Raw genomic sequence first — 14,654 nt, 5'->3', positions numbered from 1 at the left:
TCCTTTATTTTCATACATTTATATCGTTTGTGTAATTATCCAGATAATTTTCCATCTATGTAATTGCGTACTTACAACCTGATAATTGTGTTTGGACAGGAGATTGTATCTGTTCTAAGGACTCAATTCATATGGTGTTTTTAGCTAAGTTTCTGAGATACTTTGGTGGTTGAAAACGATCTTTCCAATCCGCGCGATTATGATGTATTCCTCGTTCTTTCGGAAATCATTCTAGTACTAATAAATGTTCTTTAGTCTAATTCTCATTATTTAAATTGAATAATTAGGTTAGAGCTTGCAAGTTAGAGCTTGCTCTATACAATTTAGAAATCATTTGGTTTTATAAAGTTAGAAAACAATAGATGGATTTATGACAAAATAAATTGAGCAAAGCAATCGTTCTTTGTTGTGCAATTTGTCTTGACATTTAGCAAAGGTCATTTGGAGAATACAAAAGCAATAACGAACTAACCCCTGCTTTGCCATATCTTTCTTAAGGGTGACTTCCAACTTCAACTTTTCACATTGAAATTATTACATCTCAATAAGAGTTTCTTTTGAACAATCACCCTAAATAAAATTAAATGTCATCATATAATAGATTCTTCGATTTTTTATTGAATTTATTGAAGTGAACATTTGTTTTTTTTGAATTAATTTTTTTCTCCACTTCAGAATGACTGGAATTATTATTTTATGACGGCTTAATACATAGGGAGATGTTTTTTCAACTGAAAAATTCCCCATGAAACCTTAATTTTCACATACGAAAAAATAATACATTTATTCCATCATTTACGTTCTTTTTCCATTTTCCATATTTAGATTGAGAATGTGATTATCTACGGTCCATTGAGACGGAATTGCTTCTGGCCATTCAATATAAATAATGTACGTTTTTTAATTGTTCTTGCCTGGGTGGAAGAATCGTGAAGGGATGCTTTATTTAATCAACATTTTCGAAATTTTGTCAATACTTTTATCAATTTCCAGTTTCAAAAGATTGTTTATTTTTCTTAAGAACAATTCATGAGTACAGAATGTCTTCTCGACACCCCCAAGGGAAGTGCAGTTGAACAACACGTGGAGTAAAGCTTCTTCTTCATCTTAGAAATTGGACATCTTGCATTATGTACATAATCTTGAAGGGTATTTTCGTTTATCAGTAATCAATCTCTTGTTCAACTGATTTGGATAAAACTATTTCCCACTGCCTTGACCTTCTGAAGAAGGTTTTGGTGTGTCAAATGTCGATGGTTTCCAGTCTCCTGCTAAAAAAGCTACCAACATTAGACTTTAGATAAAATCGTGGGGTACGGGCATTACTTGTTATTGCTAGATCTTGTTTACTTCCATTCCTCTGGTCACTAGAATAATCAGAACTCTACAGAAGTGTCGACAGCTTTTGAAACCGCTCCGTACAACTTTATACAGCTTTGGAGCTTAGAGATTGATTCGGGCGCTTTCCAGGTATCGCAGTAGATATAAACATGTTTCTTACTTTGTATTTGCTAAATTAAGTGTCCAGCAGAGGTCAAAATTTAGGTTTAGAATCTCCTCCATTCACAGTTGCTGCAAAAATCTGGAATGCCTCCAAATTGTGTCTTGAACATATCTGTATACCGAACGAACTTTTGGGAATTAGAAAATTAGTCATATTCCTAGTTATGTGATGAATTTGGAAGTGAATATTTTTTGATGAAATGTGTTCAAAACTGTACGCGTATTTTGCAGACGTTTATTTAGAGCATTTTGGTATTACTAAAAGATTGTTTTCTAATGTTTAAATTGACTTTATATACACTATAATATGATGTCAATGTGATATATGATTCAACCTTCATCCACTTATCAACATGGTATAATTTCGTTCTGTTTTATCCTATTATAATTATCTATTGATGAGATATGTAATTCTAGAAAATGAGAACTGAATTTCATCTTTCCACTATTGATATAAATCTGGCGAATATACAATTTATTTCCATTTTAATTTAACGAATATGGTATTCATTTATTGTACATATATTTCTTAAATACACATATTTAATTTTATGTTGCGTTTCTAAATAAATATCTATCTATATAATGGCAATAAAGGATATGACGTGTCATGTTTAATTTTTGATAATGCATACTCATTTCACAATTTTCCTTTTATAATTTAATTAATAATCGCATAGCTATACAATGTTAGGTAACCTGGAATTTTTTCAAAAATGCGTAATAATTCGAATGGAATATTTCTACATCTAATTTTTCTGTCATATATAAATAGTTCCAGATTTTTACAAAACCTACACCGCACAGAAGCTGTACCAATACCAAATGTCAACAAGTTTAACCACCCGCCTTTGGTGACGCCTTTATTATGAAATGGAACCAAAGGAATTACAGGAATTTATTGTGGTCTTCCTTCTAGGTTGATAGATCAGGTACACGCTGAAAATATGAAAATTTACTTTTAAAATAAATTTGGAAATTTAATTTTTGATTGAAATATACTTATTATTGTATCAAAATAAATTTTATTTAAAGAATACATCGGGAAAAAAAACACGCTATTTAATGGATTTTTTGAGAAAGCTAAAAAATTGAACGGAATTTCAAAAAGGTGTTGTCCTTTGTCCTTTGAGATATCAATTTGAGAATTTGGAAGATTATATCCATCATCAATATTACAGGGTGTTCCAGAATGCTGTATCATATCAAAGAGACACTTTTTTTAACCAAACACTCTATATTTTACTGCATATTTGGAATCAGCTTGATTTTCCAATTGAATTGATATGGAGTTCTATGGGGTATTTAAAAATTTATAACCAATTTTTCATGAAAATCTTAACAAGTTCAATTACCTGTAGAATGTAAAAGAAATTCAATATTGGAGTATTCGAATAGAAATAAAAATTCTGGAGAATTATTTATTTCGTTAATATTCATAGAATCTGATACAGGGTGAATGAAAAAACGTTTTTTATCCTGTATTTCATGTGAGTATCGAAAAGTACTATCAACTATTAATTTTTTAGATAACAAATAACGTAGAATTACTACTAAAAGTAAAGTAACCAATAGAAAGCCTCCAAAGACATGATGTACTTGAAATATATTATGTAGAAGTGTATCGGGTTTTTTTCACATGAAAATAGAGCAAGTATATCAATTTTCTTTGTCTTCCATCTTTATCCAACATTTCTTGTAGACAGATATTCCAAACAAACAAGACAAGACAAAAATTAATGACAATATTATTTTTTAAATAAACAATGAGAAAGATGATGTTTAAAACAATATATCTGAATATATTGGCATTATCTGAAATTCATATCACAACTTCTTCAAAAAAACTTAGTAATGGTAATGGTTTGAGAAAATTATGATAATAGCACAAATAGGATCAATCCTAATGTGAATAATAACGTTTAAAACTCCATTATAAATTTCTTTTCTCCGTTTTGCATGCGTTTGAACCAATTTTTTCTATTCCGATTGAGATACCTCCGAAACATGTGATTTGAATGCATCAGCTGCTTTTTCAGCTGTAGAAAAACGTTTGATTAGCAATTTATTTCTGATATGTGAGAATAATTAATGTTATGACTATTCAAAAATGTTTTTGCTTGAACTGATATATGAGAGCTCGCATTATCGTCGTGGAAAATGATTTTTCTTCTAAGGTGAGTTTCTAACATTTCTGATAAACAAATGCTGGTGTACTATTCAGAATTAAGCATTTATCACAGTCAATTGTTGTTCAGTTTCGGTTACTACACATCTTATGAAGCAACACGATTGAATTTTTTCAGCATTTCTTCGCACCAATTGACAAGAGCTTTATTTGAGAAATTATCCGGTATCAAACGTGAATAAATCTTTTAGGCAGCCAAATATTACACAATATTGAATTTATGCGAGTGGAACTAATTATTTAGTATGCTTCAATCTCACAGTATGTCAGATGAAGGTCTAGCAATATCAGTTTACGCACAGCATCGATGTTTTCTGGCACAACAACGCGGTGCTTCATCACCAAAAGTGATCAAACTAACAACAGTGTGCTGTGGGTTTGATCCACGTCGAAAGTCATAGTTCAGAGCATTAAAAATATCAAATTTCAAGATAGTTATATCATAATGTGACTTATTCTCATTGTTTCCATATCTCAAAACTTATGCAACAGCACTCGTATTTAAAAAGAGCGAATGATTAAAGAAACAACTGCTGATAGTATCGAGACAGTTATACAGATTAAATATTAAATATTAGTTTCTAATAATCGAGGATAAGATAATTTTCCGAATCAAAATTCCTTCTAACTTCAATGTTAGAATTAACTTAATTCTATTACAACAGTTTTTGCTTCATATATTAGGAATAATTATCTGAAGGAAGACAACGCGAAGTTTCTAGCTGTAAGAAGAAATGAGTTGCAGCTTTTTTGTGATCTTCGCGTTTATCTTCACATTTTTTTGTGCTACAAGAAAAAATCAACTTTAAAGATCTAGCTAGATCAACTTCTTTCGTTCAACTCTCAAGGAAGAAGTCTTTAGGTATCTTAACGACTATGATCTGAGGAAAAGAACGGGTAAAACTTATTTCTCCATTACGATGGAATTTGAACTGTTGTTTGATGTCCAAAAGTGAATTCGACTTTAATATACTGAATTAATACATTCAAGTCAATACAAAAGAAAATATCGTGAAATTTCAACGCAATCTTCAGATATAGTCTCTATAATTATTTACAAAATGATCTATTTCAGTTACCTATCGAGGAGTATATATCGGGAATGTTAAACGTTTCATTCTCTTATTAATCGCCGAAATGCAGACAACGGGAGAGAAAATATGTCATCAACACATTCTCGAATAACATATACAAGACATTCCACTGCCAGAAGGGAAGGAAGTTAGTAAGACGTTTACGAATGAAACGAGATGAACAGCATTCTCCAAGTTCCATACATCAAACTCATTCCTCACCCTTTCATGTACTCTCTTAGTTTCAAATGTCTTTATTTATAACAAATACCTGCAAATTGATAATTGTTAGAAGTAAGACAACATTAAATTTAATTTAAAACTGAAATTCATAATTATAATGCTTATTGGTGTGTAGCAGATTCTCTGGAGAAGCGTTTTACACTGTCTACCTCTTAAATCTTCTCAAATTTTTCGCTAAGGCAAGTCCGCATTTCCAAATACGCAATCTCTTTCAACAATACAATTATCTTGAAGATAGTCATAAGATAAAGTCTCATTTCTACAGTATAATTTGAGTGGCATCTCCACATACTCCAGGACTTGATACAAAAAATTCGGGAGTGAGTAGATGTGGTGGAATTAAAGCTGTGATACCACCCCTCGTGTCTTAGTTATAGTTACGAAATCAAAAATTATATTTAAGTTGATATTTAGATCGTTGTACATGCTAAGAAAATCGTTCGCCATAAAGAGACATTCTGATGAAAATTATCATAAATTGTAATTATTATCGGAGTAACGTGTTACTTGAAAAGAAATTTAAATCATATATTGAAAATTCATAATATTTGAATGTATAATTCGGAAAATATACTTAAGTATTCTGTTTTTGCAACTTCAAAGTTCTATAACTCAGAAACGAGAAGTCGTATAAGAAAATTTTTTTTGTCACCCAATATTTTCACTCACCTCCGAATTTTTGCATTAAATTCCAGAATACCCTGTATATAGGATAACCTAGATAAGAATTATGTACGAGGGTTGTCTTAAAAGTCTCCGATTTAACGAAGGAACAAAAAATTATAATTTTTTAACATACAAGATGTCGTTATAAAATAACGAGACTGGCGGTAATATATTTTGATATTAAGTATATTTATTAATTATCATCTTTATTATATACATATCCTCTACCCCTAGATTGCTCCGTGCGAATCTTTCTTAGTTTGAAAAAGTTCAGGAAGTCTTTTAGTGTTATTTCTTTCCCGGACGCACGCCGCTTGTTGTTTCAGACTCAAATTTTGATCTTTCTAATGCAGATTTGACCCCAAGAAAGAAGTAAAAGGTAAAAGGTAAAATTCCTATGAGTCAAAAAACGAGTTTCATACCAATTTTTTATTAATTTGAAGTGAAGAAGAAGTTACATTACTATTGGTACTTGAATTGGCAACATTTAACGAGTTAAAAGAAATAACATCGTCTATAGTTGTATTAGTACTTATAGGATTGTTGGTATGATCGTGAATATTTACAATGTTGCTTGAAATCGTTGTTTCCATTAAAATTTTTACTGCGGAATCCATTTTATTTTTTATTGAGTTGTCTACGAACCCTCCACAACTGTGCTAGATTTCCACCCACTGTGCTTTTTTAGTTGAATTATATCACCATCGGAATTTACTAATAGAGACGCCGAAGATGTATGCCCAGTGTAGTTTTTTGGATTAGGTAAATTCAAATATGTTGCAATAAACGAGGGAATTTTTTTAAAAGGTATTGTACTTACAACTTGGATTTTACATTTTCCATTTCTATACTGCAAAAAGAAATGATCTGATTTGACATTTGTGGGTCGTTGGTTTTTATATTTTTTATAAATGTTTACAAAGTTTAATTCACCAATTACGGTAAATCGACGTTGACTATGAGTTTTTGTATCAGGTACTGTGATAATTAATACATTTCCGGTATTATTGATATCATTATACTTCATTTTATAAATTAAAATTTTTTTGCTATCATAGCTTATGTATTAGATAATGTTGGTCTGAAGCTTCCAACAGAAACTCATTAATTTCTTCACGTGATTTTTTGGATCTATAATCAACTGATATATTTTTCAAATATGCAATGAATTTCAAGTATTTATTGATGTCCACGTCGTTATTTACCATTAGGGTGCCTTTCACTTTTGAATAAGTCGACAAAAGTGTTGAAAATTTCCTCATTTAGGATTTAGTTTCAAAGTAGGTTAGTAACATTCTTTCTGTGAAGGTGTTTATACCTTTTTTGGTGCGCCAATCCATGAAAGAATTATATTCCTTTGAATACTGTTCCCTGGATATCTCAGGATGAAGATTCATAGTCGCTGCATTTGCCGATTCAACAACATCTTCTAGTGTGCAGTTTAAACTTCCTTCACTATTACTCTTCATCACTAATACTAATAAGTTGACATCAGAAAAAGCGTTCACAGCCAACTATTTTGATAAAACATATTTAAAATTGCTTTCTGATCGATTCAGAAATTACATTCTTTATGAATGCGAATGAATGAAGAAAAAACGTGAATATTATAATGGGCGTAGAAAAAAAACTTTTTTACTTCATTTTTCCGTTCTCATTTCGATGGCTGTGCACGGATTTATCATTAATTCGATACAAATGTACATCAATTTCTTCTACACTAGAAACTTTTTCGATTTGGCTTAACTTTTATATCTAATGTAATATTAAAACCGATATGTTGACGATAAAGAATAGCCGTATAGATGGAAATGTCGGCACGTGAGTGAAACTTTCCCTTTCACCACTGATTTTATTTTATAAAACTGTCAACAGATGTTGAAAACAAAACCATATAAGTAACATGAACAGTTGGTATGTGAAAAAACGTCCCTACGCTACGGTGCCGACAATATTCATTTTCTTTCTTGTTCGAGACACTTTATTTATACTGCGCATGCTTGATAATGCGCATAACAGAGCTGGAATCTCGGAGGATAGAGAAATATTGACTCTTCTTTTCTTATTTATATTTGAATCCCTTTACCTAGTCCGTAAATACAATTCTTCTATTTTAGAGGAGTGGAAAGGTCATTGCACAGCCATCTACTTAGGAACGTGGATTACCATCTTTATCCACCTACTTTACGTTCAGAGTTAGTTACAGACTCAATACTGCACAATGGGAAAACAAGTTATCGTCTTCAGTGACCAATGGTAAGCAGTAATATGTTGAAAAATGTATAATTAAAGGCCTCTTCGGAAACTATAATCCGGGTTCGGGTAGATCGTCGGGTTCAATTTTCATTGGAAATTTTGATTTGCAAAAAGCATCAGTAACCTGTTAATTACGCTGCTCATGGGAATTAATAGTAGACATATATTATGTATACAGTCTATTATACCCTTATTGAGTCGCATCTCCGATATGCTTTTATCTTCTGGGGTACGTGTGGTACGACTCAATTTGACGAATCTTCAAACTACAAAAGAAAGCTGCAGCGACTTCTTTAAAAGATTAAAAATTTAGACTCTTCCTTTCTCATTCACATTTGAATCCGTTTGCCTAATTCGTAAGCATGCTTCTTTAATTTTAGATCGTTGCACGGCTATCCACTTAGGAAGTCGACCTTTACCTATCTACTCCACGTTCAGAATTAGCTAAGTGCACAATATTTTACAATGCAAAAAATGCACGATCACTTGCCAATTGAAATCAGCGAGCCATTTTTTCAAGTCTAGCAGCAGAAAATAATCCGAGGGGCCAAATCTGGCGGGTGTATGAGGTAGCAATTCAAACTTCAATTCAATAATTTTGGCCATTGCAATAACTTTTTTTTTAGTCAAATGCAGCCGTGTTTGCTGAATTTCTTCATAATATTTAACTTTTCACACTATATTTGGAATTTATCCACTTGTTTCCATAAATACGATAGTAAATTTCTAAAGATTATATCTGCCTTATCAAAAAGAATCTCTATCTCAATTTGACCTCAATACAATGTTACTAGAGCGATTCCTTTTAACTATAAAACAAATATTCGAGTACACCCTTGGAAATTTGTAAAGCACTGGCAGATATATCTCTTATATATTTTCATTTCCGTAGCGTAGATTTCCCAACTGAATAACTCCACTCATCTTTATTGATTTTTCAGACGTAACTTACTTTTCTAGGTCAGATTACACGTACGAATATAATGGATGCATTTTACATGGCCGTTCACCCTCATCAAGATATTAAAGTTATAGATGAGTTCACAAAACATCAAGTTTTATCGATTACTAAACGTTTATTGCACGTTATGAATTATTAAAAATAACTCAATAGATAGATTTTATGTTAGTGGTATATTGGTATATGGTATATTATAGGGATATTAACCCCACTTCTTTTAAAATATCCAGAATGTGGAATGGATGTAGCTTCCAGAGATCTTCTTCTTCTATTTCATACGCTACTAAGTGTAGTGCTCTGGAGTTACACTCCGAGAGAATGTGGATAGAGGTTTCACCCTCTGTGTAACAAAATTTGCATTTCACATTATCTGATAAGTCTAGCGTCTTCAGGTGTCTTCTGAGTGCGATACTACAAAAGGATTCAGATCCCGAAAAGGGCTTATCTACTCCCGCTTTAGTGAACTTATCAGCTATTAGCTATCCCTTCATTCTGGTGTGTCCACAGTTGGGTAATTATAATTTTCTTGCCTAACTCATTTAATTTTTCTAGCCAATCCCAAACGAGTTTGGATTTTATAGTGTTGTAGCTCAAACCTCTAATGGCTGCTTGGCTATCAGACAGGAAGATGATCTGTTTGCCGCAGTTCCTCTTTAGATTCAACTGAACACATTGCTTTAAAATTATTCTTCTTATTCCAGCTCCGTCTGCTGCTCTAGATCCGTCCGTATACCATTTCTATCATTTCTTTAAGATAAATGGATATGATCTCAGCTTAACTTTTTAGATATATTATCCTGAGGAATGTCCCAAGATTGGTCATTATTTAGGAACGATTTTTCTTTGGTAATTCTGTCTCTGTACGTTCTAAGTGATATTCAGTACTATGCCAGTTTTTCAAGTCTGGGAGCAGAAAATAATCAGAAAGCGCTGAATCTGGCAAATAGGGTGCATCAGGTAGCAATTCAAACTTTTATTCATTAATTTTGCTGGATTTCTTCGTTCAAATGTTGTAATAAGTTTCTATGATATTCGCTAATTCAGCTTTTATATTGGTTGCGCTAATGCCTTTCATATGAAAGGCTGCCAAATAAATAATAAACAACGTGGAGTTTTCAAATTATAAATATATATGGTACAGATTAGGAATATTACTAATATAGTAGTACTTTTCAAGCAATTACCGCCATCTCTAAGTTAAGCGAGGTACTTCTGTGATAATCCTCGTATCTATTATTTGCTGGTTATGTTCCTTATATATAAGAAATATCATTAAAACAGCTGTTAATTTGAAACAATGCATTTCTCAATAAACTATGACAAATATCGTCTATTTTCTAGAGCGAAAAAGCTGCATTTTGAGGCGGATTCCTTTTTAGCGAATTTGGACTGTTAGAGTTGGAATTTTATTAAAAATTTGTTCATTTTTGTTTGTTTGTTTCGTATCACGATGTCTCAAACAAACCAATTAATCTAATATATTCATAAATAATATCATATTAGCATCTTTTCTGAAAAATTTTGGTACTTTTTTCTCATTCAATTTCAACTATCGTATTTTTCAATATCGAATTTTCACGCCATTACATAGTAGTTTCAAAAATGTCGAGAATAATAACGAAAATCAAATGGCAGTGTATTTAAAACTATCACAAGAATGAATCTTAACTGAAAATCACGAACACTATCACAGCTATACGGTTTATAAAGTCTTCACGAGCTTGTTTCACATTAAATTAGCATGGGCATTGTGCACCGAGAAGGGTCATTTCGCGAACTAATAACAAGAGAGAGGAGAAAATGTATAGAAAGAGACAAAAACAAACTAACGAGTTGTCTTAACGTAGAGACAAAAGAGACGATTAGATAGTTTGTATGTACATTAGTGGTTTTCGCTCTTACGTAAAAGGTATTTTCGGACCGTTTTCGAAGTAATAGTCGAACAGCTGTGGAAGGATATATAGAAAGATGGTTTATGCAGATAGGCACCCAAAATGGCTTTCTTTGAAAGAAGTCTTAATGCTGTCATATTACGTGTTCGAAATAGATTATGGCTACTGTTGTAATTACGTAGCTGCCATATGGGCCTCAGCTCTATTTTATTGCTTGAGTACAGAAAACGTGTTTGGAAATGATTATATTCGAGGTTGAATATCGTATTTCATATTAAAAATAGTTTCTACCATATTAATATTCACTTCACAGATATGTGTGCTGAAAGAATATCTTCACCGTTCCATTGGAACAACGTAGACCAGTCAATTGTGAATAGTACAACAGCATTTGTTTGCCAAAAGTGTTTGTGAAAATCACGGAAACCAATCCATGAAGACGAATCATCCTCTACCACAGATAAATTCAAATTAAACCGTTTCTGAATATACGAAACATCGAATTGAGTCATCCGTCGTTGTTTGCCATCAAAATAAATTGCTTTGTCAACGTTTTTCTACAGCTGAAAAACGATTAATTCAAATCACATGTTTTTTTGTTTTATAGCAGTTCTCTGCTTACCATATAACCTTTAATTCAGTGCATTCTTCTCTATTTATCTTGCTCGACTCCTTGAGAAATCTCTAAATCTTAAAAAGATTCTTAGAATTTTAATTGTTTTTTTTTTGCTTCTAGTAATTCTCTATGGAATTATTCTATTTCGTCACCGTTCCTTGTTACTGTCATCCCCAGATATTCAACTCTTGTACTCTATCGAATCGGAATTCTTTGTTTTGCTCAGCATTTTTTGTAGTCTCTGTTTTCTCCTGGTTATCTATATATACCAGGACTTGCTTTTCAATATCGTAAATCACTTCTTGGGATTGTAATCAACTATGTCTGAGAATCATTTCTAGTATAAAATTAAATAAAAATTTTAATAATGTGTGAACCGTTTTACGTTTCGAATTTTTCGGTTTCCTTTTATGGCTACTATATTTTCAATTGTCTCATTTTCACCAATTATATCAATTTCTTCGGTATTCCAATTTTTACTACAGCTTGGTACAAGTATTTTCCTAATATTGAAACATATGCTTGTTTGAAATCGACGAATTATAGCTTCAAATTCAGTCCCTCTTCAAAGCAGCTATTATTCTGTATTGTTTTTAACATAATAATTGGATTACTTAGTTTTAGAATTTCTTTAGTAAATCTCGTGTGTGAAAAATTATTAATCAGCACACGCAGAAATCAAGAAAACGTATTAAATTTCATGTAATTAATTAAGGAAATATACAACAGGATATAACCTTAAACAGAATTTTCGTGCGGTTTTGAATTTCTTTTTAATTGACACACCGCATGTCAACAGATACAATATCATCAATACCTCTAACAACGTTGGTTTATAATTGACAGAAAATTAATTTTATTAAATAGTTCCCGTATATCTAACCCCAGAGATATTCGTAGTCACGATCACGCTCCCATTTCATTTCCTTCGAGGATATACAGGAAATTATAGAAAATTCGAAATCAATATGGAATAGATATTTTTCACAAAATTACTAAATTAATTTACTTTTATTGCGTGCGCGAAATAAGGAAATTATTGAAATACTATAATTTCAAATGAAAATAGCGAATTATTATGGAAGGGATAGAGCAGGAATCTAGCTCAAATTATTATTTTCTTACACAACCTTTGTAATTGATTAGATGATGCTGAATAAATCTATCTACATAAATCAATAAGTCGTGTGACTGACACACAGATGACGCCGCCTTCGTCAAATCCATATAACAGCCATTTAAGTGAAGATACTTGTGTTTTTCAAAACAATTGATTCAAAATAATTTCTATTTGCTTTCGAATGGAAAAAAATATTGTACAACTTAGCAATGGTTTCAAAAGCGTTATCCGGATTTGTGCCAATGAAAAGAACCATTTGTTATTGGTTTGTTGAATTCAAACGTACAGACACCGATGATGGTGACGGTTTGCTCGTCCAATTCAGGTGGTTACCCGGCTTTTTATTTCTGCAGAAAACTTAAGAGAATTGAAATTATCGAGTTGATGAAGAGAGATATTGTTAAACATCAGAGTAACTAACGTACTTGTTGAAGTGTACGTTAATAAGTGTACGAAAAGTATTGAAAATCTGAGGTTACTGTTAAGGAAGACCTTGATTACTTACAGAGTAGTAAATTAAGTTGAATGTAAGCTGCTGATAATGCCGTGCTGTTGCTATTAAAAAATATAACGAAGTTATAGAAAAACTAATTTTCGATTTTTAAAACGTTGGAAATTATTATAATATTGTTACTCGAAAGATGGAGATGTGCAAAAAATGGTTTAGCTTATGGACTAATGCCATGCGAGTTGGATATTCGATTGCATTAGTGAACCGGAAATCACGTGCCGTCTGAAACCCGAAACAAAACCAAACAATACGCCATTAACACTGAAATGTCGGATATGTTTCTCCCATTGTATTATTTTTTGTCACCAGATAATAAACGATTTTCATTTATCCGCATTGACATGTTTTTGTCAAAATGTACACTAATATATTATCAAAAATGTGCTGGAAATTACGATTTCACGCTGGTTAAAAAATTTCGTAATTACATCAACAAATCAACAGTGAATAAAAACATTAAGGATGCGATTCTAATTTTCTTTTCATGAATAAAAAGGTGTGTCCGCGACGTAGGTCATAGAAATTGAGTTTTTTTGATTTTTTTGTTTGTGTCAAACTAATAGTTATTTGTATGGAATATGTATATCTCCACTAGATGTTCATGGAATCTCTATAGATGTCTTCGATAGAATTTGTTGATTGATTCGTATTTGTTTGTTATTGAGTCACCTATATAAGCTTTAGGGTTATGCAAAATCATCGAAGTGAAACTGTCAACTGTCAACATTTAAATGGTTAGAGGAAGTTAAAGTTGTCTACTCCAAACCGCCCCGAAAGTGTTTTGCAGTACGGAACTGTCACTTTCACTATATGGAACACTCAAAACGTACCTTTCGGTATGTAAATTAATACAGAACGAATACATTTTAGATGGCGTAGTCTAATAAGAAATTATTGATTATGATCATCCCGTTAATCCCTCCACGAAATTTCCAGTATTTTCTTAAGAAATACATAAATTAAGAGAATTTGAAGAATATTAGGACGAGATCACAATCGAATGAAAGTGATTTACAGGCCTCTTTGAGGTGATATTTTTTGTGATCACTTGTGAAAGTTATATTATCACCATGGACAGATTTTAACGTTTTGTAAGCTTCATTGGTACATTTATCAGCATAAAAAGCCCGATAAACACAACTATAACGGTTTTAGTAGCAGTCTAACAAACCAGTATGGATTCAAACTCATAGGGGTGTAAAAACAACCACCTTGGCGGAGCTTTAATTGATGTTTGATATGATTCGAGGATTATACACCATTTTTATAAAAGCACTCAAAGAGAAAATACGAGGAATATTCGCCCCGGCTCCCTACGCCACGATTTTGCATTTTATGCAGTTTTTATGGATCCTTTCACTGTGAATATAAACCAAGAAGTAAACGGAAAGGAATAGCGTTCTACTAAAAGTAGAGAAATAGCTTTTTCCACTTAGAGAGAGGCAACTGTCATCGCTAGTCGATCTGTGGTCATCTAAATCGAATTTACGGCTGGATATATTGAAGAGGGGTTTTCCACTTTACCATCCGAACCGACAAAATATGCCATATATTATTTTGGAATTTGTCGGGAACGTATGTTTGAAAAATTCCTTTTCCGGTCGGGATATATCACAAATTTTTCT

The 14,654-nt window shown here is 32.0% G+C and overlaps 1 protein-coding gene across 2 annotated transcripts in view; it reads left to right on the top strand.

Moving 5' to 3' along the window:
- The window catches only part of LOC130893753 (dachshund homolog 2), a 373,096-nt gene that overhangs the window by 273,473 nt on the left and 84,969 nt on the right, over positions 1-14,654 (top strand). The gene's annotated exons all lie outside the window — the stretch shown is intronic.

This window comes from Diorhabda carinulata, chromosome 5, assembly GCF_026250575.1.
Source record: "Diorhabda carinulata isolate Delta chromosome 5, icDioCari1.1, whole genome shotgun sequence".
Taxonomy (NCBI): domain Eukaryota; kingdom Metazoa; phylum Arthropoda; class Insecta; order Coleoptera; family Chrysomelidae; genus Diorhabda; species Diorhabda carinulata.
The sequence above is the reverse complement of the archived record's forward strand: the minus strand, read 5'-3'. Positions and strand labels throughout refer to the sequence as shown.